At 58.2% G+C, this 13,098-nt stretch overlaps 1 protein-coding gene across 1 annotated transcript in view; it reads right to left on the reverse strand.

The window, feature by feature from the left end:
- LOC140398089 (T-cell surface glycoprotein CD3 delta chain-like) overlaps nt 1–13,098 on the reverse strand; it is a 313,504-nt gene that overhangs the window by 253,089 nt on the left and 47,317 nt on the right. The window lies entirely within an intron of this gene.

The following is a 13,098-nucleotide window of genomic DNA, read 5'->3' on the forward strand; positions in this document are numbered from 1 at the left end:
ACTGACCCTCTGACAGTGCAGCACTCCCTCAGTACTGACCCTCTGACAGTGCGGCACTCCCTCAGTACTGACCCTCTGACAGTGCGACATTCCCTCAGTACTGACCCTCTGACAGTGCGACACTCCCTCAGTACTGACCCTCTGACAGTGCGGCACTCCCTCAGTACTGACTCTCTGACAGTGCAGCACACCCTCAGTACTGACACTCTGAGTGCGACACTACCTCAGTACTGACCCACTGACAGTGCGGCACTTCCTCAGTACTGACCCTCTGACAGTGCAGCACTCTCTCAGTACTGACCCTCTGACAGTGCGGCACTCCCTCAGTACTGACCCTCTGATGGTGCAGCACTCCCTCAGTACTGACCCTCTGACAATGCGGCACTCCCTCAGTACTGACCCTCTGACAGTGCGGCACTCCCTCAGTACTGACCCTCTGACAGTGCGGCACTCCCTCCAGTACTGACCCTCTGACAGTGCAGCACTCTCTCAGCAATGACCCTCTGACAGTGCGGCACTCCCTCAGTACTGACCCTCTGACAGTGCGGCACTCCCTCAGTACTGACCCTCTGACAGTGCAGCACTCCCTCCAGTACTGACCCTCTGACAGTGCGGCACTCCCTCAGTACTGACCCTCTGACAGAGCAGCACTCCCTCAGTACGGACCCTCTGACAGTGCAACACTCGCTCAGTACTGACCCTCTGACAGTGCGGCACTCCCTCAGTACTGACCCTCTGACAGTGCAGCACACCCTCAGTACTGACCCTCTGAGTGCGACACTACCTCAGTACTGACCCTCTGACAGTGCAGCACTCCCTCAGTACTGACCCTCTGACAGTGCAGCGCTCCCTCAGTACTGACCCTCTGACAGTGCAGCACACCCTCAGTACTGACCCTCTGACAGTGCAGCGCTCCCTCAGTACTGACCCTCTGACAGTGCGACACTCCCTCAGTACTGACCTTCTGACAGTGCAGCACTCCCTCCAGTACTGACCCTCTGACAGTGCAGCACCCCCTCAGTACTGACTCTCTGACAGTGCAGCACTCCCTCAGTGCTGACCCTCTGACAGTGCAGCACCCTCAGTACTGACTCTCTGACAGTGCGGCGCTCCCTCAGTACTGACCCTCTGACAGTGCAGCACTCCCTCAGTACTGACCCTCTGACAGTGCAGCACTCCCTCAGTACTGACCCTCTGACAGTGCAGCACCCCCTCAGTGCTGACCCTCTGACAGTGCAGCACTCCCTCAGTACTGACCCTTTGACAGTGCAGCACTTCCTCAGTACTGACCCTCTGACAGTGCGGCACTCCCTCAGTGCTGACCCGCTGACAGTGCGGCACTCCCTCAGTACTGACCCTCTGACAGTGCAGCACTCCCTCAGTACTGACCCTCTGACAGTGCGGCACTCCCTCAGTACTGACCCGCTGACAGTGCAGCACTCTCTCAGTACTGACCCTTTGACAGTGCGGCACTCCCTCAATACTGACCCTTTGACAGTGCGGCACTCCGTCAGTACTGACCTTCTGACAGTGCGGCACTCCCTCAGTACTGACCCTGTGACAGTGCGGCACTCCGTCAGTACTGACCCTCTGACAGTGCAGCGCTCCCTCAGTACTGACCCTCTGACAGTGCGGCACTCCCTCAGTACTGACCCTCTGACAGTGCAGCACTCCCTCAGTACTGACCCTCTGACAGTGCGGCACTCCCTCAGTACTGACCCTCTGACAGTGTAGCACTCTCTCAGTACTGACCCACTGACAGTGCGGCACTCACTCAGTACTGACCCTCTGACAGTGCAGCACTCTCTCAGTACTGACCCTGTGACAGTGCGGCACTCCGTCAGTACTGACCCTCTGACAGTGCAGCGCTCCCTCAGTACTGACCCTCTGACAGTGCGGCACTCCCTCAGTACTGACCCTCTGACAGTGCAGCACTCCCTCAGTACTGATCCTCTGACAGTGCGGCACTCCCTCAGTGGTGACCCTCTGACAGTGTAGCACTCTCTCAGTACTGACCCACTGACAGTGCGGCACTCACTCAGTACTGACCCTCTGACAGTGCAGCACTCTCTCAGTACTGACCCTCTGACAGTGCGGCACTCCCTCCTGTACTGACCCTCTGACAGTGCAGCACTCCCTCAGTACTGACCCTCTGACAGTGCGGCACTCCCTCAGTACTGACCCTTTGACAGTGCGGCACTCCCTCAGTACTGACCCTGTGACAGTGCGGCACTCCGTCAGTACTGACCCTCTGACAGTGCAGCGCTCCCTCAGTACTGACCCTCTGACAGTGCGGCACTCCCTCAGTACTGAGCCTCTGACAGTGCGGCACTCCCTCAGTACTGACCCTCTGACAGTGCAGCACTCCCTCAGTACTGACCCTCTGACAGTGCGGCACTCCCTCAGTACTGACCCTCTGACAGTGTAGCACTCTCTCAGTACTGACCCACTGACAGTGCGGCACTTCCTCAGTACTGACCCTCTGACAGTGCAGCACTCCCTCAGTACTGACCCGCGGACAGTGCAGCACTCTCTCAGTACTGACCCTTTGACAGTGCGGCACTCCCTCAATACTGACCCTTTGACAGTGCGGCACTCCGTCAGTACTGACCTTCTGACAGTGCGGCACTCCCTCAGTACTGACCCTCTGACAGTGCGGCACTCCCTCAGTACTGACCCTCTGACAGTGTAGCACTCTCTCAGTACTGACCCACTGACAGTGCGGCACTTCCTCAGTACTGACCCTCTGACAGTGCGGCACTCCCTCAGTACTGACCCTCTGACAGTGTAGCACTCTCTCAGTACTGACCCACTGACAGTGCGGCACTTCATCAGTACTGACCCTCTGACAGTGCAGCACTCTCTCAGTACTGACCCTCTGACAGTGCGGCACTCCCTCAGTACTGACCCTCTGACAGTGCAGCACTCCCTCAGTACTGACCCTCTGACAATGCGGCACTCCCTCAGTACTGACCCTCTGACAGTGCGGCACTCCATCAGTACTGACCCTCTGACAGTGCGGCACTCCCTCCAGTACTGACCCTCTGACAGTGCAGCACTCTCTCAGCAATGACCCTCTGACAGTGCGGCACTCCCTCAGTACTGACCCTCTGACAGTGCGGCACTCCCTCAGTACTGACCCTCTGACAGTGCAGCACTCCCTCCAGTACTGACCCTCTGACAGTGCGGCACTCCCTCAGTACTGACCCTCTGACAGAGCAGCACTCCCTCAGTACGGACCCTCTGACAGTGCAACACTCGCTCAGTACTGACCCTCTGACAGTGCAGCACTCCCTCAGTACTGACCCTCTGACAGTGCGACACTCCCTCAGTACTGACCCTCTGACAGTGCGGCACTCCCTCAGTACTGACCCTCTGACAGTGCGACATTCCCTCAGTACTGACCCTCTGACAGTGCGACACTCCCTCAGTACTGACCCTCTGACAGTGCGGCACTCCCTCAGTACTGACCCTCTGACAGTGCAGCACACCCTCAGTACTGACACTCTGAGTGCGACACTACCTCAGTACTGACCCACTGACAGTGCGGCACTTCCTCAGTACTGACCCTCTGACAGTGCAGCACTCTCTCAGTACTGACCCTCTGACAGTGCGGCACTCCCTCAGTACTGACCCTCTGACAGTGCAGCACTCCCTCAGTACTGACCCTCTGACAATGCGGCACTCCCTCAGTACTGACCCTCTGACAGGGCGGCACTCCCTCAGTACTGACCCTCTGACAGTGCGGCACTCCCTCCAGTACTGACCCTCTGACAGTGCAGCACTCTCTCAGCAATGACCCTCTGACAGTGCGGCACTCCCTCAGTACTGACCCTCTGACAGTGCGGCACTCCCTCAGTACTGACCCTCTGACAGTGCAGCACTCCCTCCAGTACTGACCCTCTGACAGTGCGGCACTCCCTCAGTACTGACCCTCTGACAGAGCAGCACTCCCTCAGTACGGACCCTCTGACAGTGCAACACTCGCTCAGTACTGACCCTCTGACAGTGCAGCACTCCCTCAGTACTGACCCTCTGACAGTGCGACACTCCCTCAGTACTGACCCTCTGACAGTGCGGCACTCCCTCAGTACTGACCCTCTGACAGTGCGACATTCCCTCAGTACTGACCCTCTGACAGTGCGACACTCCCTCAGTACTGACCCTCTGACAGTGCGGCACTCCCTCAGCACTGACCCTCTGACAGTGCAGCACACCCTCAGTACTGACACTCTGAGTGCGACACTACCTCAGTACTGACCCACTGACAGTGCGGCACTTCCTCAGTACTGACCCTCTGACAGTGCAGCACTCTCTCAGTACTGACCCTCTGACAGTGCGGCACTCCCTCAGTACTGACCCTCTGACAGTGCAGCACTCCCTCAGTACTGACCCTCTGTCAATGCGGCACTCCCTCAGTACTGACCCTCTGACAGTGCGGCACTCCCTCAGTACTGACCCTCTGACAGTGCGGCACTCCCTCCAGTACTGACCCTCTGACAGTGCAGCACTCTCTCAGCAATGACCCTCTGACAGTGCGGCACTCCCTCAGTACTGACCCTCTGACAGTGCGGCACTCCCTCAGTACTGACCCTCTGACAGTGCAGCACTCCCTCCAGTACTGACCCTCTGACAGTGCGGCACTCCCTCAGTACTGACCCTCTGACAGAGCAGCACACCCTCAGTACTGACCCTCTGAGTGCGACACTACCTTAGTACTGACCCTCTGACAGTGCAGCACTCCCTCAGTACTGACCCTCTGACAGTGCAGCGCTCCCTCAGTACTGACCCTCTGACAGTGCAGCACACCCTCAGTACTGACCCTCTGACAGTGCAGCGCTCCCTCAGTACTGACCCTCTGACAGTGCGACACTCCCTCAGTACTGACCTTCTGACAGTGCAGCACTCCCTCCAGTACTGACCCTCTGACAGTGCAGCACCCCCTCAGTACTGACTCTCTGACAGTGCAGCACTCCCTCAGTGCTGACCCTCTGACAGTGCAGCACCCTCAGTACTGACTCTCTGACAGTGCGGCGCTCCCTCAGTACTGACCCTCTGACAGTGCAGCACTCCCTCAGTACTGACCCTCTGACAGTGCAGCACTCCCTCAGTACTGACCCTCTGACAGTGCAGCACCCCCTCAGTGCTGACCCTCTGACAGTGCAGCACTCCCTCAGTACTGACCCTCTGACAGTGCAGCACTTCCTCAGTACTGACCCTCTGACAGTGCGGCACTCCCTCAGTGCTGACCCGCTGACAGTGCGGCACTCCCTCAGTACTGACCCTCTGACAGTGCAGCACTCCCTCAGTACTGACCCTCTGACAGTGCGGCACTCCCTCAGTACTGACCCGCTGACAGTGCAGCACTCTCTCAGTACTGACCCTTTGACAGTGCGGCACTCCCTCAATACTGACCCTTTGACAGTGCGGCACTCCGTCAGTACTGACCTTCTGACAGTGCGGCACTCCCTCAGTACTGACCCTGTGACAGTGCGGCACTCCGTCAGTACTGACCCTCTGACAGTGCAGCGCTCCCTCAGTACTGACCCTCTGACAGTGCGGCACTCCCTCAGTACTGACCCTCTGACAGTGCAGCACTCCCTCAGTACTGACCCTCTGACAGTGCGGCACTCCCTCAGTACTGACCCTCTGACAGTGTAGCACTCTCTCAGTACTGACCCACTGACAGTGCGGCACTCACTCAGTACTGACCCTCTGACAGTGCAGCACTCTCTCAGTACTGACCCTCTGACAGTGCGGCACTCCCTCCAGTACTGACCCTCTGACAGTGCAGCACTCCCTCAGTACTGACCCTCTGACAGTGCGGCACTCCCTCAGTACTGACCCTTTGACAGTGCGGCACTCCCTCAGTACTGACCCTGTGACAGTGCGGCACTCCGTCAGTACTGACCCTCTGACAGTGCAGCGCTCCCTCAGTACTGACCCTCTGACAGTGCGGCACTCCCTCAGTACTGACCCTCTGACAGTGTAGCACTCTCTCAGTACTGACCCACTGACAGTGCGGCACTTCCTCAGTACTGACCCTCTGACAGTGCAGCACTCTCTCAGTACTGACCCTCTGACAGTGCAGGACTCCCTCTGTACTGACCCTCTCACAGTGCAGCGCTCCCTCAGCACTGACCCTCTGACAGTGCGGCACTCCCTCAGTACTGACCCTCTGACAGTGCGGCACTCCCTCAGTACTGACCCTGTGACAGTGCGGCACTCCGTCAGTACTGACCCTCTGACAGTGCAGCACTCCCTCAGTATTGACTCTCTGACAGTGCAGCACTCCCTCACTGCTGACCCTCTGACAGTGCAGCACTCCCTCAGTACTGACCCTCTGACAGTACAGCACTTCCTCAGTACTGACCCTCTGACAGTGCGGCACTCCCTCAGTGCTGACCCGCTGACAGTGCGGCACTCCCTCAGTACTGACCCTCTGACAGTGCAGCACTCCCTCAGTACTGACCCTCTGACAGTGCGGCACTCCCTCAGTACTGACCCGCTGACAGTGCAGCACTCTCTCAGCACTGACCCTTTGACAGTGCGGCACTCCCTCAATACTGACCCTTTGACAGTGCGGCACTCCGTCAGTACTGACCTTCTGACAGTGCGGCACTCCCTCAGTACTGACCCTGTGACAGTGCGGCACTCCGTCAGTACTGACCCTCTGACAGTGCAGCACTCCCTCAGTACTGACCCTCTGACAGTGCGGCACTCCCTCAGTACTGACCCTTTGACAGTGCGGCACTCCCTCAGTACTGACCCTGTGACAGTGCGGCACTCCGTCAGTACTGACCCTCTGACAGTGCAGCGCTCCCTCAGTACTGACCCTCTGACAGTGCGGCACTCCCTCAGTACTGACCCTCTGACAGTGCGGCACTCCCTCAGTACTGACCCTCTGACAGTGCAGCACTCCCTCAGTACTGACCCTCTGACAGTGCGGCACTCCCTCAGTACTGACCCTCTGACAGTGTAGCACTCTCTCAGTACTGACCCACTGACAGTGCGGCACTTCCTCAGTACTGACCCTCTGACAGTGCAGCACTCCCTCAGTACTGACCCGCTGACAGTGCAGCACTCTCTCAGTACTGACCCTTTGACAGTGCGGCACTCCCTCAATACTGACCCTTTGACAGTGCGGCACTCCGTCAGTACTGACCTTCTGACAGTGCGGCACTCCCTCAGTACTGACCCTCTGACAGTGCGGCACTCCCTCAGTACTGACCCTCTGACAGTGTAGCACTCTCTCAGTACTGACCCACTGACAGTGCGGCACTTCCTCAGTACTGACCCTCTGACAGTGCAGCACTCCCTCAGTACTGACCCTCTGACAGTGCGGCACTCCCTCAGTACTGACCCGCTGACAGTGCAGCACTCTCTCAGCACTGACCCTTTGACAGTGCGGCACTCCCTCAATACTGACCCTTTGACAGTGCGGCACTCCGTCAGTACTGACCTTCTGACAGTGCGGCACTCCCTCAGTACTGACCCTGTGACAGTGCGGCACTCCGTCAGTACTGACCCTCTGACAGTGCAGCACTCCCTCAGTACTGACCCTCTGACAGTGCGGCACTCCCTCAGTACTGACCCTTTGACAGTGCGGCACTCCCTCAGTACTGACCCTGTGACAGTGCGGCACTCCGTCAGTACTGACCCTCTGACAGTGCAGCGCTCCCTCAGTACTGACCCTCTGACAGTGCGGCACTCCCTCAGTACTGACCCTCTGACAGTGCGGCACTCCCTCAGTACTGACCCTCTGACAGTGCAGCACTCCCTCAGTACTGACCCTCTGACAGTGCGGCACTCCCTCAGTACTGACCCTCTGACAGTGTAGCACTCTCTCAGTACTGACCCACTGACAGTGCGGCACTTCCTCAGTACTGACCCTCTGACAGTGCAGCACTCCCTCAGTACTGACCCGCTGACAGTGCAGCACTCTCTCAGTACTGACCCTTTGACAGTGCGGCACTCCCTCAATACTGACCCTTTGACAGTGCGGCACTCCGTCAGTACTGACCTTCTGACAGTGCGGCACTCCCTCAGTACTGACCCTCTGACAGTGCGGCACTCCCTCAGTACTGACCCTCTGACAGTGTAGCACTCTCTCAGTACTGACCCACTGACAGTGCGGCACTTCCTCAGTACTGACCCTCTGACAGTGCGGCACTCCCTCAGTACTGACCCTCTGACAGTGTAGCACTCTCTCAGTACTGACCCACTGACAGTGCGGCACTTCCTCAGTACTGACCCTCTGACAGTGCAGCACTCTCTCAGTACTGACCCTCTGACAGTGCGGCACTCCCTCAGTACTGACCCTCTGACAGTGCAGCACTCCCTCAGTACTGACCCTCTGACAATGCGGCACTCCCTCAGTACTGACCCTCTGACAGTGCGGCACTCCCTCAGTACTGACCCTCTGACAGTGCGGCACTCCCTCCAGCACTGACCCTCTGACAGTGCAGCACTCTCTCAGCAATGACCCTCTGACAGTGCGGCACTCCCTCAGTACTGACCCTCTGACAGTGCGGCACTCCCTCAGTACTGACCCTCTGACAGTGCAGCACTCCCTCCAGTACTGACCCTCTGACAGTGCGGCACTCCCTCAGTACTGACCCTCTGACAGAGCAGCACTCCCTCAGTACGGACCCTCTGACAGTGCAACACTCGCTCAGTACTGACCCTCTGACAGTGCAGCACTCCCTCAGTACTGACCCTCTGACAGTGCGACACTCCCTCAGTACTGACCCTCTGACAGTGCGGCACTCCCTCAGTACTGACCCTCTGACAGTGCGACATTCCCTCAGTACTGACCCTCTGACAGTGCGACACTCCCTCAGTACTGACCCTCTGACAGTGCGGCACTCCCTCAGTACTGACCCTCTGACAGTGCAGCACACCCTCAGTACTGACACTCTGAGTGCGACACTACCTCAGTACTGACCCACTGACAGTGCGGCACTTCCTCAGTACTGACCATCTGACAGTGCAGCACTCTCTCAGTACTGACCCTCTGACAGTGCGGCACTCCCTCAGTACTGACCCTCTGACAGTGCAGCACTCCCTCAGTACTGACCCTCTGACAATGCGGCACTCCCTCAGTACTGACCCTCTGACAGTGCGGCACTCCCTCAGTACTGACCCTCTGACAGTGCGGCACTCCCTCCAGTACTGACCCTCTGACAGTGCAGCACTCTCTCAGCAATGACCCTCTGACAGTGCGGCACTCCCTCAGTACTGACCCTCTGACAGTGCGGCACTCCCTCAGTACTGACCCTCTGACAGTGCAGCACTCCCTCCAGTACTGACCCTCTGACAGTGCGGCACTCCCTCAGTACTGACCCTCTGACAGAGCAGCACTCCCTCAGTACGGACCCTCTGACAGTGCAACACTCGCTCAGTACTGACCCTCTGACAGTGCGGCACTCCCTCAGTACTGACCCTCTGACAGTGCAGCACACCCTCAGTACTGACCCTCTGAGTGCGACACTACCTCAGTACTGACCCTCTGACAGTGCAGCACTCCCTCAGTACTGACCCTCTGACAGTGCAGCGCTCCCTCAGTACTGACCCTCTGACAGCGCAGCACACCCTCAGTACTGACCCTCTGACAGTGCAGCGCTCCCTCAGTACTGACCCTCTGACAGTGCGACACTCCCTCAGTACTGACCTTCTGACAGTGCAGCACTCCCTCCAGTACTGACCCTCTGACAGTGCAGCACCCCCTCAGTGCTGACCCTCTGACAGTGCAGCACCCTCAGTACTGACTCTCTGACAGTGCGGGCGCTCCCTCAGTACTGACCCTCTGACAGTGCAGCACTCCCTCAGTACTGACCCTCTGACAGTGCAGCACTCCCTCAGTACTGACCCTCTGACAGTGCAGCACCCCCTCAGTGCTGACCCTCTGACAGTGCAGCACTCCCTCAGTACTGACTCTCTGACAGTGCGGCGCTCCCTCAGTACTTACCCTCTGACAGTGCGACACTCTCTCAGTCCTGACCCTCTGACAGTGCAGCACTCCCTCAGTATTGACTCTCTGACAGTGCAGCACTCCCTCACTGCTGACCCTCTGACAGTGCAGCACTCCCTCAGTACTGACCCTCTGACAGTGCAGCACATCCTCAGTACTGACCCTCTGACAGTGCGGCACTCCCTCAGTGCTGACCCGCTGACAGTGCGGCACTCCCTCAGTACTGACCCTCTGACAGTGCAGCACTCCCTCAGTACTGACCCTCTGACAGTGCGGCACTCCCTCAGTACTGACCCGCTGACAGTGCAGCACTCTCTCAGTACTGACCCTTTGACAGTGCGGCACTCCCTCAATACTGACCCTTTGACAGTGCGGCACTCCGTCAGTACTGACCTTCTGACAGTGCGGCACTCCCTCAGTACTGACCCTGTGACAGTGCGGCACTCCGTCAGTACTGACCCTCTGACAGTGCAGCGCTCCCTCAGTACTGACCCTCTGACAGTGCGGCACTCCCTCAGTACTGACCCTCTGACAGTGCAGCAATCCCTCAGTACTGACCCTCTGACAGTGCGGCACTCCCTCAGTACTGACCCTCTGGACAGTGTAGCACTCTCTCAGTACTGACCCACTGACAGTGCGGCACTCACTCAGTACTGACCCTCTGACAGTGCAGCACTCTCTCAGTACTGACCCTCTGACAGTGCGGCACTCCCCTCCAGTACTGACCCTCTGACAGTGCAGCACTCCCTCAGTACTGACCCTCTGACAGTGCGGCACTCCCTCAGTACTGACCCTTTGACAGTGCGGCACTCCCTCAGTACTGACCCTGTGACAGTGCGGCACTCCCTCAGTGCTGACCCGCTGACAGTGCGGCACTCCCTCAGTACTGACCCTCTGACAGTGCAGCACTCCCTCAGTACTGACCCTCTGACAGTGCGGCACTCCCTCAGTACTGACCCGCTGACAGTGCAGCACTCTCTCAGTACTGACCCTTTGACAGTGCGGCACTCCCTCAATACTGACCCTTTGACAGTGCGGCACTCCGTCAGTACTGACCTTCTGACAGTGCGGGCACTCCCTCAGTACTGACCCTGTGACAGTGCGGCACTCCGTCCGTACTGACCCTCTGACAGTGCAGCGCTCCCTCAGTACTGACCCTCTGACAGTGCGGCACTCCCTCAGTACTGACCCTCTGACAGTGCAGCACTCCCTCAGTACTGACCCTCTGACAGTGCGGCACTCCCTCAGTGGTGACCCTCTGACAGTGTAGCACTCTCTCAGTACTGACCCACTGACAGTACGGCACTCACTCAGTACTGACCCTCTGACAGTGCAGCACTCTCTCAGTACTGACCCTCTGACAGTGCGGCACTCCCTCCAGTACTGACCCTCTGACAGTGCAGCACTCCCTCAGTACTGACCCTCTGACAGTGCGGCACTCCCTCAGTACTGACCCTTTGACAGTGCGGCACTCCTCAGTACTGACCCTGTGACAGTGCGGCACTCCGTCAGTACTGACCCTCTGACAGTACAGCGCTCCCTCAGTACTGACCCTCTGACAGTGCGGCACTCCCTCAGTACTGACCCTCTGGCAGTGCGGCACTCCCTCAGTTCTGAACCTCTGACAGTGCAGCACTCCCTCAGTACTGACGCTCTGACAGTGCGGCACTCCCTCAGTACTGACCCTCTGACAGTGTAGCACTCTCTCAGTACTGACCCACTGACAGTGCGGCACTTCCTCAGTACTGACCCTCTGACAGTGCAGCACTCTCTCAGTACTGACCCTCTGACAGTGCAGGACTCCCTCAGTACTGACCCTCTCACAGTGCAGCGCTCCCTCAGCACTGACCCTCTGACAGTGCGGCACTCCCTCAGTACTGACTCTTTGACAGTGCGGCACTCCCTCAGTACTGACCCTGTGATAGTGCGGCACTCCGTCAGTACTGACCCTCTGACAGTGCAGCGCTCCCTCAGTACTGACCCTCTGACAGTGCGGCATTCCCCTCAGTACTGACCCTCTGACAGTGCGGCACTCCCTCAGTACTGACCCTCTGACCGTGCAGCACTTCCCTCAGTACTGACCCCTCTGACAGTGCGGCACTCCCTCAGTACTGACCCTCTGACAGTGTAGCACTCTCTCAGTACTGACCCACTGACAGTGCGGCACTTCCTCAGTACTGACCCTCTGACAGTGCGGCACTCCCTCAGTACTGACCCTCTGACAGTGCGGCACTCCCTCAGTACTGACCCTCTGACAGTGCAGCACTCCCTCAGTACTGACCCTCTCACAGTGCAGCACTCCCTCAGCACTGACCCTCTGACAGTGTAGCACTCTCTCAGTACTGACCCTCTGACAGTGCAGCACTCCCTCAGTACTGACCCTCTCACAGTGTAGCACTCCCTCAGTACTGACCCTCTGACTGTGCAGCACTCTCTCAGTACTGACCCTCTGACAGTGCGGCACTCACTCCAGTACTGACCCTCTGACAGTGCAGCACTCCCTCAGTACTGACCCTCTGACAGTGCGGCTCTCCCTCAGCACTGACCCTCTGACAGTGCAGCACTCCCTCAGCACTGACCCTTTGACAGTGCGGCACTCCCTCAGCACTGACCCTCTGACAGTGCAGCACTCCCTCAGTACTGACCCTTTGACAGTGCAGCACTCCCTCAGTACTGACCCTTTGACAGTGCAGCACTCCCTCAGTTCTGATCCTCTGACAGTGCAGTGCTCCTTCAGTACTGGCCCTCTGACAGTGCAGCACTCCCTCAGTACTGACCCTCTGACAGTGCAGCACTCCTCAGTACTGACCCTCTGTCTGTGCAGCACTCCTTCAGTACTGACCCTTTGACAGTGCAACACTCCCTCAGTTCTGATCCTCTGACAGTGCAGTGCTCCTTCAGTACTGACCCTCTGACAGTGCAGCACTCCCTCAGTACTGACCCTCTGACAGTGCAGCACTCCCTCAGTTCTGATCCTCTGACAGTGCAGCACTCCTTCAGTACTGACCCTCTGACAGTGCGGCACTCCCTCAGTACTGACCCTCTGACAGTGCAGCACTCCCTCAGTACTGACCCCTTTGACAGTGCAGTTCACCCTCATTACTGAACCCCTCGATTTTCTGTTC

This window comes from Scyliorhinus torazame, chromosome 21 (assembly GCF_047496885.1).
Source record: "Scyliorhinus torazame isolate Kashiwa2021f chromosome 21, sScyTor2.1, whole genome shotgun sequence".
In the NCBI taxonomy this organism is placed as follows: Eukaryota; Metazoa; Chordata; class Chondrichthyes; order Carcharhiniformes; family Scyliorhinidae; genus Scyliorhinus; species Scyliorhinus torazame.